Here is a 22,046-nt window from a genome sequence, read left to right as displayed (position 1 = left end):
TAACTAACAGATAGTCTATTATACCAGGATGGCATGATAAAGAAATGTGGGACTGGCGAGGGATAAAGGGATGAGTGAGCCTTATATTTTTAAAGTAAGGGAATATACACACATATATAGAGAGAGATAATAATAGACTTGCTTATTTAATTGTATACTAATTAAATCATCCCAGACAGGCAGGGGAAGTGCTGCCCAATTCCTTGAATAAGCAGGAGGGAATAGGATCCGAGTGGACAGTGTTGAAACCCACAGACTGGATAAGTTTATCTAGTAAGTGATTACATTGGAAAAGTGGTTCTGAGGACAGGTTTTTTTCACACTCTAACCTACTGGGAGCTCATGCAAATTCTCTTCTGGCACATAATTGGTAGAGTTGTTAATGGAGATTTAGGACATAACATGCATGAAAATGCCTTGCCTACTGGGTCTCCAAAATACGCTGGGTGCCTTCTGTGTTTCCTGTGTCCCTTCAATATCTATATAAAGTTCTTAAGAGCCTTAGCATTCTGGAATTCAGATAATGACCATTAAAACACATCTTTTTTTTCTTCTAAGCCCTGAAAGTTACACATTATTTTAGTTAAATTCTTAATTTCTTCCACAGTATAAATTTTATAGAGATAATGTTGATATCCTTTAATCCAATATTTAGGAAGTATGCCATCTAATTTTATGTAAGTTGCTTAGTTTATTTTTTCACACTTTTCTCGAGAAATTCCACTTCCTAAAAATACCCATGGGAGCCTTGGATAAGGATAAAAATGCTAAATTATATGCATAATACAAAATTAAAAATCAGTAAGTGACATTTTTCAAGTTATATAACTTGTCTTACGTTTGTAGTAGGTATTTTTTGCGTTACTATTAGCTGGATGAATAGTAATACCAGTTGACGTCCTCACTTTCCAAATTTCCAAATGATCTAGGACAAAGTGTTTTGCCATCTTGGGCTTCAGATTTCATAAAGAAAGTGTTCACATTTCTCTTATTAAATGAATTCTCTGAACTCCTGAGATGTATAAACTTTATGAGTATGTGGAACATGAGCCTCTCTGTCTGCCTTCTGCTTTCAGAACGATGTCAGTGCTTGAAAACGGAAAACACGTAAGCATCTTTGGGGTTCCTGATCCAACAATTACTTATTCCATTAATCTTCTGTAGAAGCATTTCTGAGGATGTTTGGATTTGACTTTCAGTCTGAGCCAAATGTATATGGCTTTTTTTTTCTGCTTAGTATTCATTGTCACACTTATTCTTGAAATTATAGAAAACTGTTGTGAAACAAACAAAAGGGGGTAAGTTACTTCAGATCTTTTCATCCATCAGCACCCATGACTGTGGAAGATGCAGTACTTTATTTTCACATGAAGTATGTTGAGTTTCTGTAGTCAAAGTATACAAAGCTGGGCTGCACTTAATTCTTGATATAACTTACATAAAGTGTGTAACCAGTGATAATTTAGAAGACTCGAAGCATTGCCATTCACTTAAATCTGAAGAGGATCTGACTGAACACAGATATCTCTGACAAGAAGTCTGAGTGTCATATAGATGTCTATATTGGCTTTCTCCTTGATTCTCTGCCAATAACTTCTCCCACCACTTCTCTCCCTATTTTCTGAAGAATACACTGTTAAGTGCAGGAACAAACGTTGTTAATAAAATAGGGAATAATAAACATGTATTATAAGATACACATTGATGTTAAAAATATATTAAATTAATATTTACACTTCTGTGTAGAAAAGATTTTTGCGACTATTTTTACCATGTGAAGTATTCAAATAAAGTATTTTGTGTAATAGAAACAAGATGGTTAATACTTTTGATATAATAACAGTACAACTAGCTCAAATTAGCCAAGCATTTTTATTTTAATATCAGAAATGAATGAACAGATTATATTTGCCACAATGTAGCATCATTTTCTGTATTATTCAAGATCAGCGAAGACAAGGGCCCATGTGTTTTCTCAGCAACGTTGCAGAGCATTAGCGCCTCACAGTGGTGAAGAAAGTGGGCAAAATAGTTACAAAACCTTATGTTTTATTCCTTGTTCTGCCATTTAATTGCTGGAACTAATTATTTAACTATTCAGTTTCCCAAGTTTTCCATTTGTACAAAGGAATTGTCTATGTCCTGTATCCTATATCTACATCATAGGGTTGTTGTGAAGAATAAAGTATGACGTACATATATCTTGAAAGACAGTGTTAATTAGATAGTCTGTTTTAAATGTTAGTTTTTGACTATTATTCACAAAAAAGAATTGATGTAACTCTATGTTGAATGCCTAATATGTGTGAGAGATGTGGCTTTCAGTTTATATGAATGTTTTATTATTAAATATTAATATTTGTATTGATATTACACAAGTACTGTAACTATAATATAAAATATATTTAAGTTGTTTTTTATTTTTATTATTTTTAAATGTTTTGTGAGTACACAGTAGGTGTGTATATTTATGGGGTACACGAGATATTTTGATACAAGCATGCAATGTGAAATAAGCACATCATGGAGAATGGGGTGTCCATTCCCTCACGCATTTATCCTTTGAGTTACAAACAATCCAGTTACTCTCTTTAAGTGAATTTAAAACATACAATTAAGTTATTATTGACTATAGCCCCTCTACTGTGCTATCACGTAGTAGGTCTCAGTCATTCTATCTTTTGTAACTATTAACAATCTCCACCCTCCACCCCCTCCCCAAAACCCACTACCCTTCCCAGCCTGTGGTAACCACCCTTCTACTTTCTGTGTCCATGAATTCAACCGTTTTGATTTTTAGATCCCACAAATAATTGAGAACATGTGATGTTTGTCTTTCTGTGCGTGGCTTATTTCAAGTAACATAATGATCTCCAGTTCCATCCATATTGTTGCAAATGACTGGATCTCATTCTTTTTGATGGCTGCATCGTACTCCATTGTGTGTGTGAACCACATTTGCTTTACCCATTCTTCTGTTGATGGACACTTAGCTTTCTTCCAAATCTTAGCTATTGTAAACAGTGCTGTAATAAACAAAGGAGTGCACGTATCTTTTTGATTTATTGATTTTTTTTTTCTCTTTGGTATATACTCAGCAGTGGGATTGCTGGATCATGTGGTAGCTCAATTTTTATTCCTTTGAGGAACTGCCAAACTGTTCTCCATAGCGGTTGTACAAATTTACATTCCCACCAACAGTGTGCAAATGTTCCCTTTTTCCACATCCTTTTCAGCGTTTGTTATTGCCTGTCTTTTGGATAAAAGCCATTTTAATTGGGCTGAGAGAATATCTATTGTAGTTTTGGTTTGCATTTCTTTGATGATCAGTGATGTTGAACATCTTTTCATAGGCTTGTTTGCTATTCTTGTGTGTTCTTTTAATAATATTTTTAAATTTTTAAAGCCCAAATTTTTCAGTAGAAGAAAATGAGTCCCGGGATTCTGTCTTACATTTGTGATTTCTATCACACCTTATGTTTTACCTAATAAATCACTGCTCTTGTCTTCTTCCTAGGATGAATGCAAAAGTTTGGTAACACTTTTGCCACTTGACTGTGGAAGTCATCTGCTAGTCACCCTTCAACCTTGCCAGCAAATCCAATCAGCTTAAGAGCATTTTAATGTACCTATGCAAGTCTTCAGAATTTAAGATTAGGAAAGAAAGCAGGTCTTGTGACCTTCATAAGTGGTATTGAATGGTTACTCTGGAAATGATAAAATTAGCTTAATTTAAGCTGCAATTTGAGGGAAATGTTTTCCAATTTTAAATCAGATACTCTACTCGCACCCACAATGTGAGGAAGATTATATGCTGTGCATTTCTAATGCAATAGCAATGCAGTTGAGTCATACAAAATCATTTTGTCATCAGTAATCAGGAAAAGGTTGCCCTAGATGTTTTAGATCCCAATTTTAATTTAACAAGAAAGCTTAAGTGTATAGTAGGATAGAGTATGTTTGACTCAGCTCTTTTTCCTTAGAAAAAAAGTACAGTATTTTACTTCATTCTGACCTTGAGTCAAAAGCGTTAGAAGTATGTGAAGAATCTGAGTCTGAGTGGATTGAGGGTAAGCTGAAATGAAAAAGAAGGAAGAACTGCTTTTAACATAACCAGATGGCAATTTTTACTAGTTGGCAGTGTACGGAAAAGCACATTTTCTGAAAGGGAAGTATACATTACAGACTGGCACAATGAAATGTGTAAAACCATCCCCAAAATAGATTTAAAATATTCTTTAGTTTTGAAGTAAAGTTATGATAAACTTGTGTGGTGTATGTTTCTCTTTAAGGTAAAGATAGTAACAGAGACTAACTGTACAATTAGAAGTCCTGTTGAAATTAGAATTGATTTGATGATTTCTAACATTTGATATTATGTTCTAAAAAATTGAATTGTGCCTCTTACATTGCCAGTTTCAGGATAAATAATAAACTGTATATAATAATTTAATATTAACTGTTTCCTTGTTCTACTGAGATCCTGACCAGTCTCACTAACCCACATCCTAGATTTCCTAACTAAATTTTTGATATCAACTCCAGTCGTCAGAGGGTAGACATTTTGAAGTCTGCTAGCTTCAATAGCTTCTTTCATTCCTTTATGCACATCAATAGAGTTGGCTTGGCATTACCTGAAAACTATTAAAACTCACTTGTCAAAAGTCTGGAAAACACAGACATTTAATTACTTGTTAATAATTAGTTTCATTTGTCTTATTTTTGGCATGACTAAGCTGATTAGACACAATCAGTCTATCTGATCCTTTGCTCACTAATTCGGTTTATCTTATATGCTCTTTTAGAAATAATAGCAATCTTTAAACCTTTCTAGTAGGGGGATACCTAAATATTTCCATCTGGAAATGATTGAAACATCATTACAACACACCACGACAACTGAAAGTTGGAACACTCCCACATTTTCATAAAGGCTACTGTAAAAATTTAATATTATTGAACAGGTCCAATATGTTATTCAAAGATGTGCAGTTAGAAGAAGAATAGAGTAAATGGTGGAGCAGCCACATGTGTACTAATTAAAAACTCATTGCTTTAAAGGAGTTGTTAGACTCATTACTAAGTTGATTTAGCTTTCACTTTAGTTTTTGAAATAACCAGTATGATAAGAGTAAAATGCCCGTGATGGTAGTTTATTTCTCTTTTTTTAACTGTGAAAAACACAGAGTAATATTTATTCTTTGTTTGAGTTTTCAGAGGCAAGCTTGGAAAATGACTCTAACACAGATTAGGATCTCTGGTTAAACCGGTATTTAGCATTTGATAAAAAGAACTGAGAGCATTTGAATACTCAGTACTATGAGATAAGCATAAATATTTAAAATAAATTTGTAGCATAAATTAAAATTTTTATACTGTAGTCATTAACTGGAATGGACACAAATAGCCCAAAAGGATAATAACAATAAAAATTTAAAATAGCCAGTATTTTTCTGCATGCTATGTACATGCATACATCTATAAGTACATGTATTTGCACACTTAATTCTTGACAGAAATTTATGAGGAATGGAGAAGTTAATGCTGATGGTTAATCACACAACTGGTAAGTGATAGAAGACCTGAAAATCCAAACCAGAAAATCTGGCTTAGGGGTCTATTTCTGATCATTACATAATTCTGCCATTCTTAGAAAATTAAAAGAATTTGGTTTCAATTTAATAGTAGCATATTTTGTATAATGTATTGGTTTATTTTACAAGCATGATATGGACTTGGAACATAAGGGTAATAATCTTTTATTTAAATGGACATCAATTCTACCAAAGCTTTCTAATCCCTATTAGTATCTGCATGTTCCCTTGGAGATCTTTATTCTAATCATGTAAAATAAACACACATATGTCATTTTTATTTAGATTTATATAAATAGAATAATGTTGTGTATACTCTTCTAAACATTGTTATTCTTGATATAATAATGAATGCCCGTTCTTATGCATTGTATCTTGGCAGTAAATTCTATCAAACTCTTACTGCTCCACCCAACAAACTTTCCTACTTATTTTATTATCATGGTTCTCACCTGCTTCAGACTTTGGCCAGCATCCATAAGTGAAGACAGAGATGGTAACTTTGCAAAATAAAATACACTTAATGTGAAATTTATTATCTTAATTATTTTAAAGTAGACCATGCATCACTTAAAAGATAGTGATACCTTCTGTCCATAGGTTACAAACCTGTAAACCTATGTTACTGTACTGAATATTACAGACAGTTGTAAGGCAATGTTAAATATCCGTGTATCTAAACACAGAAAAGGCCATGCCTTGATGCACTGTGCTACGACGTGATAGCTTCCACTTCACTAGACAATAGGAATTTTTCAGCTGCATAACAGTCTTATGGCAACAATGACCTGTTAGTGGACTGTTGTTGACAGAAACATCATTACATGGTGTATGACTAGATATAGGCCAGTGATACTAAGTACATTTACATTGTTGTGCAATAATCATCACCATCCATCTCCAGAGCTCTTTAGTCTTGTGAAACTGAAGCTTTCGACCCATTAAACAATATATATCTCTAGAAACTACCATTCTTTTTGTCTATGATTTTGACTATTCTAAGAACCTCCTATAAATGAAATCATACAGCATTTGTCTTTTGCTATTGGCTTATTTAATTTAGCATAATGTCATCAATTTCATCCTATTGTAGAATATGTCAGCACTGTATTCATTTTTAAGGCTGAATAATATTCTTTTGTTTGTGTACACCATTTTGCTTATCCATTCATCCATTGACAGACACTTGGAATGCTTCCATGTTTTAGCTATTGTGAATAATATTGCTGTGAACGTGTGTGTGCACATATCTCTTCAAGGCCTTGCTTTAAATACTCTTGGGTATATACCTGGATTGGGGTGGCCGGATTCTGTGTACTTATATTTTTAATCTTTTAAAGAACTGACATACTGTTTTCTACAGTGGCTGTATCCTCACCAACAGTGCACAAGGGTTACAATTGTCCACATTCTTGCCAACGGTTGTTATTTTCTGTTGTTTTTTTAATAGTAACTGTCATAATGAGGATAATGTGTTCTGTCGCTGCAGTTTTGATTTGCATTTCTCTAATGATTAATGATGTTGAGGCTCCTTTGATGTGCTTATTGACCATTTCTATTAATTCTTTGGGAAAAATGTCTTTGGAGAAAAGTTCTTTGCCCATTTTTGAATCGAGTTATTTGTTTTATTTTGTCGATGAGTTTTAAAAATTCCCTGTCTATTCTAGATCTCAATCCCTTGTCAAATATGGTTTGCAATTTTTTTTTTATCCTCTGGGTTGCCATTTTATTCTGATAGTATTTTTCGAATGCAGTTTTTAAAAACCTTTATCAAGTACAATTTTTCAATGTTTTTTTTTGTTGCCTGTGCCTTTGGTGTCATGTCTCGGAAATCATTGCCAACGCTAACGTTGTGAAGCTTTTGTGTGTTCTATTATTTCTTCTCAGAGTTTTATAGTCTTTTTTGTATTACATTTAGTTCTTTGATTACTTTTGAGTCAATTTTTCTGCATAGTGTTATACAAGGGTCCAACTTCATTATTTTACATGTGGTTTTTCAGTTGTCCCACCATCATCCTACCATCTTTTTTTTTTTCTTTTAAGATTGTTCTTTCCCACATTGAATGGTCTTGGACCCATTGTCAAAAATCATTTCAGCATATATGTGAAGATTTATTTCTGGGATCTTAATCTTACTGCATTGGCCTTTAAGTCTGTCTTTATGCCTGTGGCACCCTGTTTTGATTACTGAAGCTTTGTAATAAATTTTGAAACCAGGAAGTGTGAGTTCTCCAGTTTTTTTCTTCTTTTCAACAGTGTTTTGGCTATTTGATGTCCCTCGATTTTTCCATATGCAATTTAGAATAGATTATTTCTTTCTACAAATATTGTTAAAGTTTTTGAAAGGCATAGCATTTAATGTTAAAATTACTTTGGATAGTATTAACATCTTGAAAATATTAAGTCTTCCAACACATGGACATGGAATATCTTTCCATTCATTTATGTCTTCCATGGTTTTCATTTTACAAGCTTTTCATATCCCTGGCGAAGTTAATTACTAAGTAGTTCATTCTTTTTGATGCTATAATCAATGGAATTATTTTGTTAATTTTCTTTTCTGATTGTTCATTGTTAGTAAGTAAAAATGAAACTAATGTTTATGTGTTGCTTTTGTATCCTACTGCTTTCCTAAATTTGTTTATTAGTGTTAACTGTGTGTGTGTGTGTGTGTGTGTGTGTGTGTGTGTGATCTTTAGAGTTTTCCACATAAAGTATCATGCTGTGTACAAACAGAGATAATTGTACTTCTTCCTTTCCAATTTGCATGCCTTTTATGTCTTTTCCTTGCCTGATTTCACTGGTTAGGACTTTCAGTATTTTGTTGAATACAAGTGGCAATATACGCCTCGTTGTCTTGTTCCTGATCTTAGGGGTAAAACTTGCAGTCTTTTATCAGTGAGTTTGATGTTGGCTATTGAATATTTATATATGGATTTTATTATGCTAAGGTAGTTTTCTTCTGTTCCTAGTTTGTTAAGTGTTTTTGTTATGAAAGATGTTGAATTTTACCAAATATTTATTCTACATACATTGAGACTATTATGCTTATTTTTTCCCTTCTGTTAATATGGGGTATTACATTGATTAATTTTCACTTGTTGAACGATGCTTAGATTGCAGGAATAAATTCCACTTGGTCATTCTAATATGCTGCTGAATTTGGTTTGCTAGTATTTTGTGGAGGATTTTTGCATTGATGTTCATAAGGGATATCGGTCTGTCGTTTTTTTTGTTTTTTGCAATGTCTGTGTCTGGTTTTGGTAGTAGAGTAATGCTGGCCTCATATGAAGTATTCCCCCTCTTTAAGTTGTTGGAAATATTTATGTAGGACTGGCGTTAACATAGTTCTTTAAATGTTTAGTATAATTCAGCAGTGAAGCTGTCAGGTCCAGGAATTTTCTTTGTTGCTAGATTTTTGATTGCAGATCCATAAACCTAACTAATTATAGATCTATTCAGATTTTCTATTTTTTCATGATTTAGTCTTGGTGTGTTGCATATTTCTAGGAATTTGTCGATTTCATCTGGCTCCTTCAATTTTTGACATCTAATTGTTCATAGTACCCTTATAATACTTTTCATTTATGCAGAGTAAGTAAAAATGTCCTCACTTTCATTTGTGATTTTGGTGATTTGAGCCTTCGCTTTTTTTTTTTAAGTTAATCTGGCTAAAGGTTTTTCACATTGATTTTTTTTGAAGAATCAACTTTTGGTTTCATTGATTTTTCTCTACTTTTTAAATTCTCTACATCTGCTGCCTTTGAGTTTTCTTTGTTCTTCTTTTTCTAGTTCCATAAGTTGTACAAATGGGTTGTTGATTTAAGGTCTGCATTCTGTTGAAATGTAAGCCTTTATAACCATAACTTTTCTCCTTAGTACTTATATTACTATGTCCCATAATTTTTGTTTGGTTTTGGTTTTATTCATCTCTAAGTATTTTCTAATTTCTTTTTGTGATTTCTTTAATGATCCCTTAGTTGTTTAGAGAATGTTTTTATTTTTCAAAATTGAAATTTTCCAGTTCTCCCTCTGTTACTGATTTCAAACTTCATCCTGTGGTGGTTAGAGATTATATTTTGTATGATGTTTATATTTTTAAATCTGATGATATATAATTTATGTTGGTTCTATTTTAACTTGAATATTATAAAACTTATTGCTATTAATATAAGTTTAAAATCTTATATTGGATTTTTTATAAATCAAATGTGTAAGACTGCTTTTCTTGGATTTGTTTTATAAAGGTATTTCACATTAACATATGTGTTAATTTTAAAAATGTGTTTTTGCTACTTTTATTTTTCCATGAAGTATTACATTATTAAATTATCCTTTTTTTTTTTTTTCCTTTTTGAGACAGAGTCTTGCTCTGCTGACCAGGCTGGAGTGCAATGGCACTATCTGGCTCACTGCAACGTCCACCTCCCAGGTTCAAGCGATTCTCCTGCCTCAGCCTCCTAAGTAGCTGGGACTCAGGAGCACACCACCATGCCTGGCTAATTTTTGTATGTTTACTGGAGACAAGGTTTCACTATGTTGGCCAGGCTGGTCTCAAACTCCTGACCTCATGATCCACCTGCCTCAGCCTCCCAAAGTACTGGGATTATGGATGTGAGCCACTGTGCCTGGCCAAAAATTCTTAAAGGGGTTCTATATTTTAGGAGCATTTCAAATTGGTTAAACCAACAAAGTGATCTTGCTTCTCAAACACAACTCAAAAATGACTGTTTCTCAATAATACCTGTTGGATATTACATTACTTTATAATTTAAAACAAGAAAAAAATAGAAATAAATAACTTCTTAGGAGTTGCAGGTTTTAAAAGAACAAGTTAAAGAAAGTATGAAGATTACCAGAAAAAGATTTGTTTCTCACGTTTGTCTGTTCCCACTTCAGTTTTGCTGGAACCATGTTAATGTAAGAATGATATCAATACAAAATAAAAATTGAAGCTGACCTACAAAATTCATAGAGATGTCAGAGGGGCTGCGGATAGAGAAACAGATGAACTGATGAGAAGTTGTAGAAGTATGTGCCAAGGATGCGTAACACACATTCCGAGATTGGTGGGGGTTTTGCATGTCAGCAATTGCAGGCCCATTTTTGGCAATGTTTCCACCACACTGTTACTGATCACAGCTAGGAATTTCCTTTTAACTGGCATTTTTTTTCTTGAAATAAATAATTGATTTCTCAAGGTATAAAAAATCTCTCAATTGTATTCGTTACAGAATTTCTAAACTTTAACTTTTCTAAACACGATTGTTAAAATCCTTTTAAAAGTTAAATTAAGCTTATAAAGTATGTTTCTAGAAACATACTTAACATTCTCAAGGCATAAAGCATGTCTCAACTGTATTTATTACAGAATTTCTAAACTTTAACTTTCCTAAAAACTATCATTAAAATCCTCTTAAAAATTAAACAAGCTTATAAAGTATTTTTTAATACTTTGACTTATCTCTCGAGCACCTAATTTCCTGAAAACTTCACTTAAGGGCTAACAGGATTATAAGGGTTAGACTTCGTACAGGAAGTCATTTGTTTTGGGTCACCCTATCTTTGAGTTTCGTCCACACATTTTTTTGGGGGACAGACTCTGGAACAATAAAGGGGAAACTTAGGGATGACTAGGCTTTTGTGAAAGACCTTTATAGACTTGGCCTCTAAAAGTGGCTTATTTTTTACTCCAGGATAGATTGAGATGGGGTGCATTAATGCTCAGTTTAATTTTGCCTAGGGTTCAATAACTAAATGGTGATTTTTTTCTCATAATTTACTGAAAGACTCACCTTTTGTAATCCATTGCTAAAATGGAAATAAGTAATTTAATTGTGAGCTTAAAGAATAACACTGGGCTAGAATTACTACCATTGGAAGGTAAGGTAAGAGTTGTATTTATGCTTTAAACTAAAAAAATATATATATTCATCTTTTTGTTCTTTGTCTAGCCCTTGTCTTTTTCATGAAATGTTTAATTTTTTGTGTTAACTTTATTGACCTAAGGCATACCCAGATAGCTGGTAAGACATTATTTATGAGTGTGTCTGCGAGGGTCTTTCCATAAGAGATTAGTATTTGAATCAGTAAACTGAGTAAAGAAGATCTACCCTCATAAATGTGAACAGGCATCATCTAATCCACTGAGGTCCTAAATAGAACAAAAAGGTAGACTAAGTGTGAATTTGCTCTAACTGGGACATTCATCCATGATGACTTTAAACATTGGCACTGCTGGTTCTTTGACCTTCAAACTGAGCCTGAATTATAAAACCTGCTTTCCTGGTTTCTAGCTTTCAGACATCAGATGGTGGAACTGGTTGGTCTCCCTAGCCTTATGAGCCAAGTCCCATAATAAATCTCCTCATCTATGTGTGTGTGTATGTATGTATCTATTTATTATTGGTCAATTTCTCTAAAGAATGCTAACTAGTACAGTGATTATAATAAGAAAAAGGTACAAGATGACCGTTGATATGGTTTGGCTGTGTCCCCACCCAAATGTCTTCTTGAATTGTAACTCCTACGGTTCGCATGTGTTGTGGGAGGAATCCAGTGTGAGGTAATTGAATTACGGGGTCAGGGCTTTCCCATACTGTTCTTGTGATAGTGAATAAGTGTCACGAGATCTGATGGTTATAAAACACGTGTTCCCCGCACAAGCTCTCTCTTTGCCTGTCGCCATCCATGTCAGAAGTGATCTCCTCCTTGCCTTGCACCATGATTGTGAGGCCTTCCCCTTACATGTGGAACAGTAAGTCTATTAAAATTTTTTTCTTCCCAGTCTCAGGTATGTCTTTATGAGCAGCATGAAAGCAGACTAATACAGTAAATTGGTACCAGTAGAGTGGAGTGTTGTTGAAACGATACCCAAAAATGTGGAATCCACTTTGGAATTGGGTAACAAGCAGAGGTTGGAACATTTGAGAGGGCTCAAAAGGCAGGACAATGTGGGTAAGTTTGGAACTTCCTAGAGACTTGTTGAATGACTTTGACTAAAATGCTGGTAATGATACGGACATTAAAATCCAGGCAGGGGTGGTCTCAGATGGAGAAAAGTAACTAGACTCGTTGGGAACAAGGTTACTCTTGTGACATTTTGCCCCTGCCCAAGAGATTTGTGGAACTTTGGACTTCAGAGAAATGACTTAGAGTATCTGGCAGAAGAAATTTCTAAGTGGCAAAGCATTCAAGAAGGGACAGGTGTTGTTAAAGGAAGTCAGTTTTAAAAGAGAAACAGAGCATAAAAGTTTGGAAAATTTGCAACCTGTCAATGAGATAGAAAGGAAAAATCCAATTTTCTGAGGAGAAATTCAAGCCAGCTGCTTAAATATGCATCAGAAACCAGGAGCTGAATGTTAATCACCAAGACAATGGGGAATATGTCTCTAGGGCATATGAAAGACCTTTATGATAGCCCTTCCCATCAGAGGCCCAGAGGTTTAGGAGAAAAAAAATAGTTTCATGGGTGGAGCCCAGGGTCCCTCTCCTGTGTACAGACTAGGGACTTGGTGCCCTGTATCTCAGTTGCATCAGCCGTGACTAACAGAGGCCAAGGTATAGCTCGGCCTGTTACTTCCAAGTGTGGAACCCCCAAGCCTTGGCATCTTCCACATGATATTGAGCCTACAGGTGCACAGAAGTCAAGAGTTGAGGTGTAGGAACCTCCGTCTAGGTTTCAGAGGATGTGTGGAACCATCTGTATGCCCAGGCAGAAGTTTGCTGCATGGGTGGGGCCCTCAGGGAGAATCTCTGCTAGGAAAGTGCAGAAGGGAAATGTGGAGTTGGAGCCCCCACAGAGAGTCCCTACTGGGACACCACCTAGTGGAGCTGTGAGAAGAGGGCCACCATCCTCCAGAACTCAGAATGGTAGATCCATTGAAAGCTTGCACCATGCACCTGGAAAAGCCACAGGCACTCAATGCCAGCCTGTGAATACAGCCAGGTGATGGACTAAACCCTGCAAAGCCACAGGGTCAGAGCTGCCCAAGACCATGTTGATCCACCTCTTCCATCAGCATGGCATGGATGTGAGACATGAAGTCAAAGGAGATCAGTTTGGAGCTTTAAGTTTTAACTGCCCCGCTGGATTTTGGACTTGCATGGGGCCTGCAGCCCCTTTGTTTTGGCCAATTTCTCCCATTTGAAACAGTTGTATTTACACAATACCTGTACCCCATTGTATCTAGGAAGTAACTAGCTTGATTTTGATTTTACATCCTCATAGGCAAAAGTGACCTGCCTTGTCTCAGATGAAACTTTGGACTGTGGACTTTTGGGTTAATGCTGAAATGACTTAAGACTTTGGGGGACTGTTGAGAAGGCATGATGGGTTTTGAAATGTGAGGACATGAGATTTGGGAGGGTCCAGGGGTGGAATTATATAGTTTTGCTGTGATTCCACCCAAATTTCATCTCAAATTGGAATGTTCATAATTCCTATGTGTCATGGGAGGGACCCAGTGGGAAGTAATTGAATCATGGGGGTGGATCTTTCTTGTGCTGTTCTCATAATAGTGAATAAGTCTTATGAGATCTGATGGTTTTGAAAAGAGGAGTTCCCCTGCAAAAGCCCTTTCTCTCTTTTTGCCTGCTGCCATGCATGTAAGATATGACTTACTTCTGCTTTCCTTCTGCCATGAATGTGAGGCCTCCCCAGCCATGTGGACCTGTAAGTCCATTAAACCTCTTTTTCTTCCCAGTCTTAGGTATGTCTTTATTAGAAGCAAAAAAAATGGACTGAAACAGCAGTTAATTAATTTCTAGGACTAGTCCCTTAGCTATCTAAGCCCCTTTCCATTTTTTTAACTCTGCAATTTTAGGTGGAAACTGTACCAGCTTGCTTGTTAACTATACCCTTTCACTTCCTGTAGAGTTTCTTGTCATTAAGCAGTGGTGGTAGGCAGAGGAGGTGTGGCAATGCAGATTTCTGACCTCTTTACTTAATACATTGAATCATGTCATGACAATGAGAAGAAATGACTGGTGGTTATGACATCCAAAAACACACAGACTTCCAGAGGTCTGTTGATTTACCAGCTATTCTCTTTCTCATATGTTCTTGCTCTTGTTCCCAAACTACTCCCAGATTCAACCCCTCCACCAAGGTTACATTAGGGAGCGTGTATGCTGTTTTGTTTATTAATACTATTTACTTTATTTAAAGGTTGCTTTTTTCATTCTATTCCCTTTAACACACAGGGTCAGCTGTGGGAATAGCTAGAGCCCCCTTTTTTTTTTTAATAAAAAAGTATTAGGAATATAAAGAAAGGGACAGCCAACAACAAAACCAATGCAGGAACCTTCTAAGTATAGGGCTCTGTGGGCCTGTACAGGTTACATGTTCATAAAGGTGATCCAATTAACATTAGGGGTCCACGCCAAAATTAATCTGGAGTGTCATCAGAGCAGCTTCCTGAGATGGGCTTTTTGCTTCATTTATTCAAACTCCACCTTTGAAGGTGCCTTATTTCATCCTTGTAGTTTCAAAATTGTCATCACTCTGCAGACTTTTTCAACACTTAAACAAATAAATTGATATGGTTTCACTGTGGCCCCACCCAAATGTCAACTTGAATTTTAATTCCCATAATCCCATGTCATGGGAGGGCCCCAGTGGGAGGTAATTGAATCAGGAGGGTGGTTTTCCACCACGCTGTTCTCATGATAGTGAGTGAGTTCTCACAAGATCTGATGGTTTTATAAGCATTTGGCATTTCCCCTGCTGGCACTCATTTTCTCTCTTCACCCTTTGAAGAGGTGGCTTCCATTATGACTGTAAGTTTCCTGAGGTTTCCCCAGCCATGTAAAACTGTGAGTTAATGACACATCTTTTCTTTACAAATTACCCAGTGTCAGGTATTTCCTTATAGCAATGTAAAAATGGACTGATACAGTAAATTGGCAGCAGGAGTCGGGTACTGCTATAAGGATACCTGAAAATGTGGAAGCAGTTTTGGAACTGAGTAATGGGCAGATGTTGGTACAGTTTGGAGTGCTCAGAAGACAGGAAGATATGGGATAGCTTGGAACTCCCTAGAGACTTGTTGAATGGCTTTGTCCAAACTCTTGATAGCAATATGGACCATGAAGTCTAGGCTGAAGTGGTACCAGATGGAGATGGGGAGCTCGTTGGGAATCGGAAAGCTTTAGCAGAGAGACTGGCAGCATTTTGCCCCTGCCCTAGAGATCTATGGAACTTTGAACTAGAGAGAGATGATTTCAGGTATCTGGCAGAAGAAATATCTAAGCAACACAGCATTCAAGAGGTGAGAGCATAAACGTTTGGAAAATTTGCAGCCTGAAAATGCGATAGACAAGAAAAAAACATTTTCTGGGGAAAATTAAAGCCAGCTGCAGAAATTTGCATAAGTAATGAGGACCCAAATGCTAATCACCAAGACAATGGGGAAAATGTCTCCAAGGTATGTTAGAGGTTTTCACAGCAGCCCCTCCCATCTCAGGCCTAGAAGTCTAGAAGGAAAAAATGGTTTCCAGGTCCAGGAACTTGGCTGCTGTGTGCAGTCTCAGGGCTTGGTGCTCTGCATCCCAGCTGTAGCTAAAATGGGCCAATGTAAAGCTCAGGCCATTGCTTCAGAAGGTGCAAGTCTCAAGCCTGGGCAACTCACATGTGATGTTGGGCCCATGGGTACACGGAAGTCAAAAATTGAGGTTTGGGAACCTCTGCCTAGATTTCAGAAGATGTATGGAAACACCAGGATGTCTAGGTAGAAGTCTGCTGCAGGGGTAGAGCTCTCCTGGAGAACTTCTGCTAGGGAAGTGTAGAAGGGAAATGTGGGGTTGGAGCCCCCACAGAGAGTCCCTACTGGGGCACCGCCTAATGGAGTGGTGAGAAGAGGTCTACAATCCTCCAGACCCCAGAATGATAGATCCACCAATAGCTTTCACTGTTCATCGGGAAAAGCTGCAGACACTGAAAGCCAGCAGTTGGGAGAGGGGTTGTAACCTGCAAAGCCTCACGGGCAGAGTTGCCAAGGCTATGGAAGCCCACTTCTTGCATCAGTGCGACCTGAATGTGAGACAGGAAGTTGAAGGAGATTATTCTGAAGCTTTAAGATTTAATTAGTGCCCCACTGGATTTTGGACTTGCATGGGCCTGTATCCCTTTTGTTTGGCCAATTTCTCCCTTTTGGAATGGGTGCATTTACCCAATGTTTATAGCCACTTTGTATCATGGAAGCAACTAACTTGATTTGATATTACAGGCTTCTAGGTGGAAGGGAATTGCCTTGTCTCAGGTAAGACTTTGGACTTGGACTTTTGGGTTAGTTCTGGAATGAGTTACGACTTTGGGGGACTGTTGGGAAGGCATGATTTGTTTTGAAATGTGAGTACATCTAGGGGTTGCAATACTAGTCTCTGCTAAAACAGACTTTAAACCATCAAAGATCAAAAGAGACAAAGAAGGCCATTACATAATGGTAAAGGGATCAATTCAACAGGAAGAGCTAACTATTCTAAATATATATGCACCCAATACAGGAGCACCCAGATTCATAAAGCAAGTCCTTAGAGACTTACAAAGAGACTTAGACTCCCATACAATAATAATGGGAGACTTCAACACTCCACTGTCAACATTAGACAGATCAACGAGACAGAAAGTTAACAAGGATATCCAGGAATTGAACTCATCTCTGCAGCAAACAGACCTAATAGACATCTATAGAACTCTCCACCCCAAATCAACAGAATATACATTCTTCTCAGCACCACATCGCACTTACTCCAAAATTGACCACATAATTGGAAGTAAAGCACTCCTCAGCAAATGTACAAGAACAGAAATTATAACAAACTGTCTCTCAGACCACAGTGCAATCAAACTAGAACTCAGGACTAAGAAACTCAATCAAAACCGCTCAACTACATGGAAACTGAACAACCTGCTCCTGAATGACTACTGGGTACATAACGAAATGAAGGCAGAAATAAAGAAGTTCTTGGAAACCAATGAGAACAAAGATACAACATACCAGAATCTCTGGGACACATTTAAAGCAGTGTGTAGAGGGAAATTTATAGCACTAAATGCCCACAAGAGAAAGCAGGAAAGATCTAAAATTGACACTCTAACATCGCAATTAAAAGAACTAGAGAAGCAAGAGCAAACGCATTCAAAAGCTAGCAGAAGGCAAGAAATAACTAAGATCAGAGCAGAACTGAAGGAGATAGAGACACAAAAAACCCTCCAAAAAATCAATGAATCCAGGAGTTGGTTTTTTGAAAAGATCAACAAAATTCACAGACCGCTAGCAAGACTAATAAAGAAGAAAAGACAGAAGAATCAAATTGACGCAATAAAAAATGATAAAGGGGATATCACCACCGACCCCACAGAAATACAAACTACCATCAGAGAATACTATAAACACCTCTATGCAAATAAACTGGAAAATCTAGAAGAAATGGATAATTTCCTGGACACTTACACTCTTCCAAGACTAAACCAGGAAGAAGTTGAATCCCTGAATAGACCAATAGCAGGCTCTGAAATTGAGGCAATAATTAATAGCCTACCAACCAAAAAAAGTCCAGGACCAGATGGATTCACAGCTGAATTCTACCAGAGGTACAAGGAGGAGCTGGTACCATTCCTTCTGAAACTATTCCAATCAATAGAAAAAGAGGGAATCCTCCCTAACTCATTTTATGAAGCCCACATCATCCTGATACCAAAGCCTGGCAGAGACACAACAAAAAAAGAGAATTTTAGACCAATATCCCTGATGAACATCGATACAAAAATCCTCAATAAAATACTGGCAAACCGGATTCAGCAACACATCAAAAAGCTTATCCACCATGATCAAGTGGGCTTCATCCCTGGGATGCAAGGCTGGTTCAACATTCGCAAATCAATAAACATAATCCAGCATATAAACAGAACCAAAGACAAGAACCACATGATTATCTCAATAGATGCAGAAAAGGCTTTTGACAAAATTCAACAGCCCTTCATGCTAAAAACGCTCAATAAATTCGGTATTGATGGAACGTACCTCAAAATAATAAGAGCTATTTATGACAAACCCAGAGCCAATATCATACTGAATGGGCAAAAACTGGAAAAATTCCCTTTGAAAACTGGCACAAGACAGGGATGCCCTCTCTTACCACTCCTATTCAACATAGTGTTGGAAGTTCTGGCTAGGGCAATTAGGCAAGAGAAAGAAATCAAGGGTATTCAGTTAGGAAAAGAAGAAGTCAAATTGTCCCTGTTTGCAGATGATATGATTGTATATTTAGAAAACCCCATAGTCTCAGCCCAAAATCTCCTTAAGCTGATAAGCAACTTCAGCAAAGTCTCAGGATACAAAATTAATGTGCAAAAATCACAAGCATTCTTATACACCAGTAACAGACAAACAGAGAGCCAAATCATGAATGAACTTCCATTCACAATTGCTTCAAAGAGAATAAAATACCTAGGAATCTAACTTACAAGGGATGTAAAGGACCTCTTCAAGGAGAACTACATACCACTGCTCAGTGAAATAAAAGGGGACACAAAGAAATGGAAGAACATACCATGCTCATGGATAGGAAGAATCAATATTGTGAAAATGGCCATACTGCCCAAGGTAATTTATAGATTCAATGCCATCCCCATCAAGCTACCAATGAGTTTCTTCACAGAATTGGAAAAAACTACTTTAAAGTTCATATGGAACCAAAAAAGAGCCCGCATCTCCAAGACAATCCTAAGTCAAAAGAACAAAGCTGGAGGCATCACGCTACCTGACTTCAACAGAGTGTACCTGACAGAACAGAGTCCTCAGAAATAATACCACACATCTACAGCCATCTGATCTTTGACAAACCTGAGAGAAACAAGAAATGGGGAAAAGATTCCCTATTTAATAAATGGTGTTGGGAAAATTGGCTAGCCATAAGTAGAAAGCTGAAACTGGATCCTTTCCTTACTCCTTATATGAAAATTAATTCAAGATGAATTAGAGACTTAAATGTTAGACCTAATACCATAAAAATCCTAGAGGAAAACCTAGGTAGTACCATTCAGGACATAGGCATTGGCAAAGACTTCATGTCTAAAACACCAAAAGCAACGGCAGCAAAAGCCAAAATTGACAAATGGGATCTAATTAAACTAAAGAGCTTCTGCACAGCAAAAGAAACTACCATCAGAGTGAACAGGCAACCTACAGAATGGGAGAAAATTTTTGCAGTCTACCTATCTGACAAAGGGCTAATATCCAGAACCTACAAAGAACTCAAACAAATTTACAAGAAAAAAACAAACAACCCCATCAAAAAGTAGGCAAAGGATATGAACAGACATTTCTCAAAAGAAGACATTCATACAGCCAACAGGCACATGAAAAAATGCTCATCATCACTGGCCATCAGAGAAATGCAAATCAAAACCACAATGAGATACCATCTCACACCAGTTAGAATGGCGATCATTAAAAAGTCAGGAAACAACAGGTGTTGGAGAGGATGTGGAGAAATAGGAATGCTTTTACACTGTTGGTGGGATTGTAAACTAGTTGAACCATTATGGAAAACAGTATGGCGATTCCTCAAGGATCTAGAACTAGATGTACCATATGACCCAGCCATCCCATTACTGGGTATATACCCAAAGGATTATAAATCATGCTGCTATAAAGACACATGCACACGTATGTTTATTGCAGCACTATTCACAATAGCAAAGACTTGGAATCAACCCAAATGTCCATCAGTGACAGACTGGATTAAGAAAATGTGGCACATATACACCATGGAATACTATGCAGCCATCAAAAAGGATGAGTTTGTGTCCTTTGTAAGGACATGGATGCAGCTGGAAACTATCATTCTCAGCAAACTATCACAAGAACAGAAAACCAAACACCGCATGTTCTCACTCATAGGTGGGAACTGAACAATGAGATCACTTGGACTCGGGAAGGGGAACATCACACACCGGGGCCTATCATGGGGAGGGGGGAGGGGGGAGGGATTGCATTGGGAGTTATACCTGATGTAAATGACGAGTTGATGGGTGCTGACGAGTTGATGGTTGTAGCACACCAACATGGCACAAGTATACATATGTAACAAACCTGCACATTATGCACGTGTACCCTAGAACTCAAAGTATAATAATAAAAAATAAAAAATAAAAAAAAAGAAATGTGAGTACATCTGATTTTGGAGAAGACAGAATTATATGGTTTTCTGGCCACCCAAATCTCATCTTGAATTTTAATTCTTATAATCTCTACATGTCACGGGAGGAACCTAGTGGGAGGTAATTGAATAATGTGGGTGGTTTCCCCCATGCTGTTCTCATGACAGTGAGTAAGTTCTCATGAGCTCTCATGGTTTCATAAGCATCTGGCATTTCCCCTCCTGGCACTCACTCTCCTGCTGCCCTGTGAAGAGGTGACTTCCTCCATGATTGTAAGATTCCTGAGGACTCCCCAGCCATGTGGAACTGTGAGTCCATTGAACCTCTTTCATTTGTAAATTACCCAGGCTCAGCTAGCTCCTTGTAGCAATGTGAGAATTAGCTAGTAATAGACCTTAGTGACTAAGACATCCTCATAAATCCATAATTTAGGACTTTCTGTATCTACATCATAAGATCCATAAGATTTAAAAGTATTTATAATTATTTGATTATCTTTATTGTCTAATATTGTATACTGTACAAATATTTCTTAATAATTTACCTTTCCTTCCTAAAGTAATGAATATCTATTCTGATATATGTAAATCATCACTACTCACTATGCTGTATGATCCTTGACAAATTTTCTGATTTCCTTGTCTTATTAAGTAATAGCTACATTCTTTTAGGATACTATTTCTTGATCAACACCCCCCCCTCAGGCTCTATTTAAAAATTATATAAGTAAGACTACTAAATCAATTTATGATCTGATGTCATTTCTTTATCTGTCTATTATTTGCCACTGTAACTCAATTGTTCAAAGGTTCAATGTAGGAATCATATAATTCAACCTGATTAATATAAGTATTTGCTGTAAATGACATTGGAAAGGTATATATCCATTATAGCTCATTTTAGCACAAGTGTTAATATTTCTGTTGCAGGATTCACTCAATTATATCCTCATTAAATGTTGGTACAGTTTGAAGATATCAAATCAAATGGTATAAAATCAGCAATGCTGGGCAGCTAGCTACATTTATGAATTTCCTTTTTGCTAATTGAAGTTACTTATATTTGTTAAAATCTGGGAAGCTCTTAAAAATATAATTATGCCTTTAAATATATCTCTGCAAAAAAAACTTTTGGAAATAATTTATTTGGTGTCTCTGAGAACTGTGAAGTCTTAAGTCTGAATGGAATTAAAGGCATTTGTATTGTTCGTCCATTCTTTTAAGTGGTATCTTTTCACTTAGTTTATTCAGTGACTAGGGTATGAACATTTTTGTAATTGGTATTCA

At 36.5% G+C, this 22,046-nt stretch overlaps 1 long non-coding RNA gene across 2 annotated transcripts in view; it reads left to right on the top strand.

The window, feature by feature from the left end:
* Positions 1-22,046, top strand: part of LOC135969441 (uncharacterized) — a 115,024-nt gene that overhangs the window by 82,557 nt on the left and 10,421 nt on the right. Inside the window, exon 3 of one of the 2 annotated variants that reach the window (XR_010584700.1) lies at positions 9,958-10,805. The exons of the other annotated variant lie outside the window; for it this stretch is intronic. This is a non-coding gene — a long non-coding RNA (uncharacterized lncRNA). Of the gene's footprint in view, positions 1-9,957; positions 10,806-22,046 lie in introns of those variants that run through there. 2 annotated transcript variants of the gene reach the window in all.

This window comes from Macaca fascicularis, chromosome 2 (genome assembly GCF_037993035.2).
Source record: "Macaca fascicularis isolate 582-1 chromosome 2, T2T-MFA8v1.1".
Classification (NCBI taxonomy): domain Eukaryota; kingdom Metazoa; phylum Chordata; class Mammalia; order Primates; family Cercopithecidae; genus Macaca; species Macaca fascicularis.
This window is presented reverse-complemented; position numbering and strand designations above follow the sequence as displayed.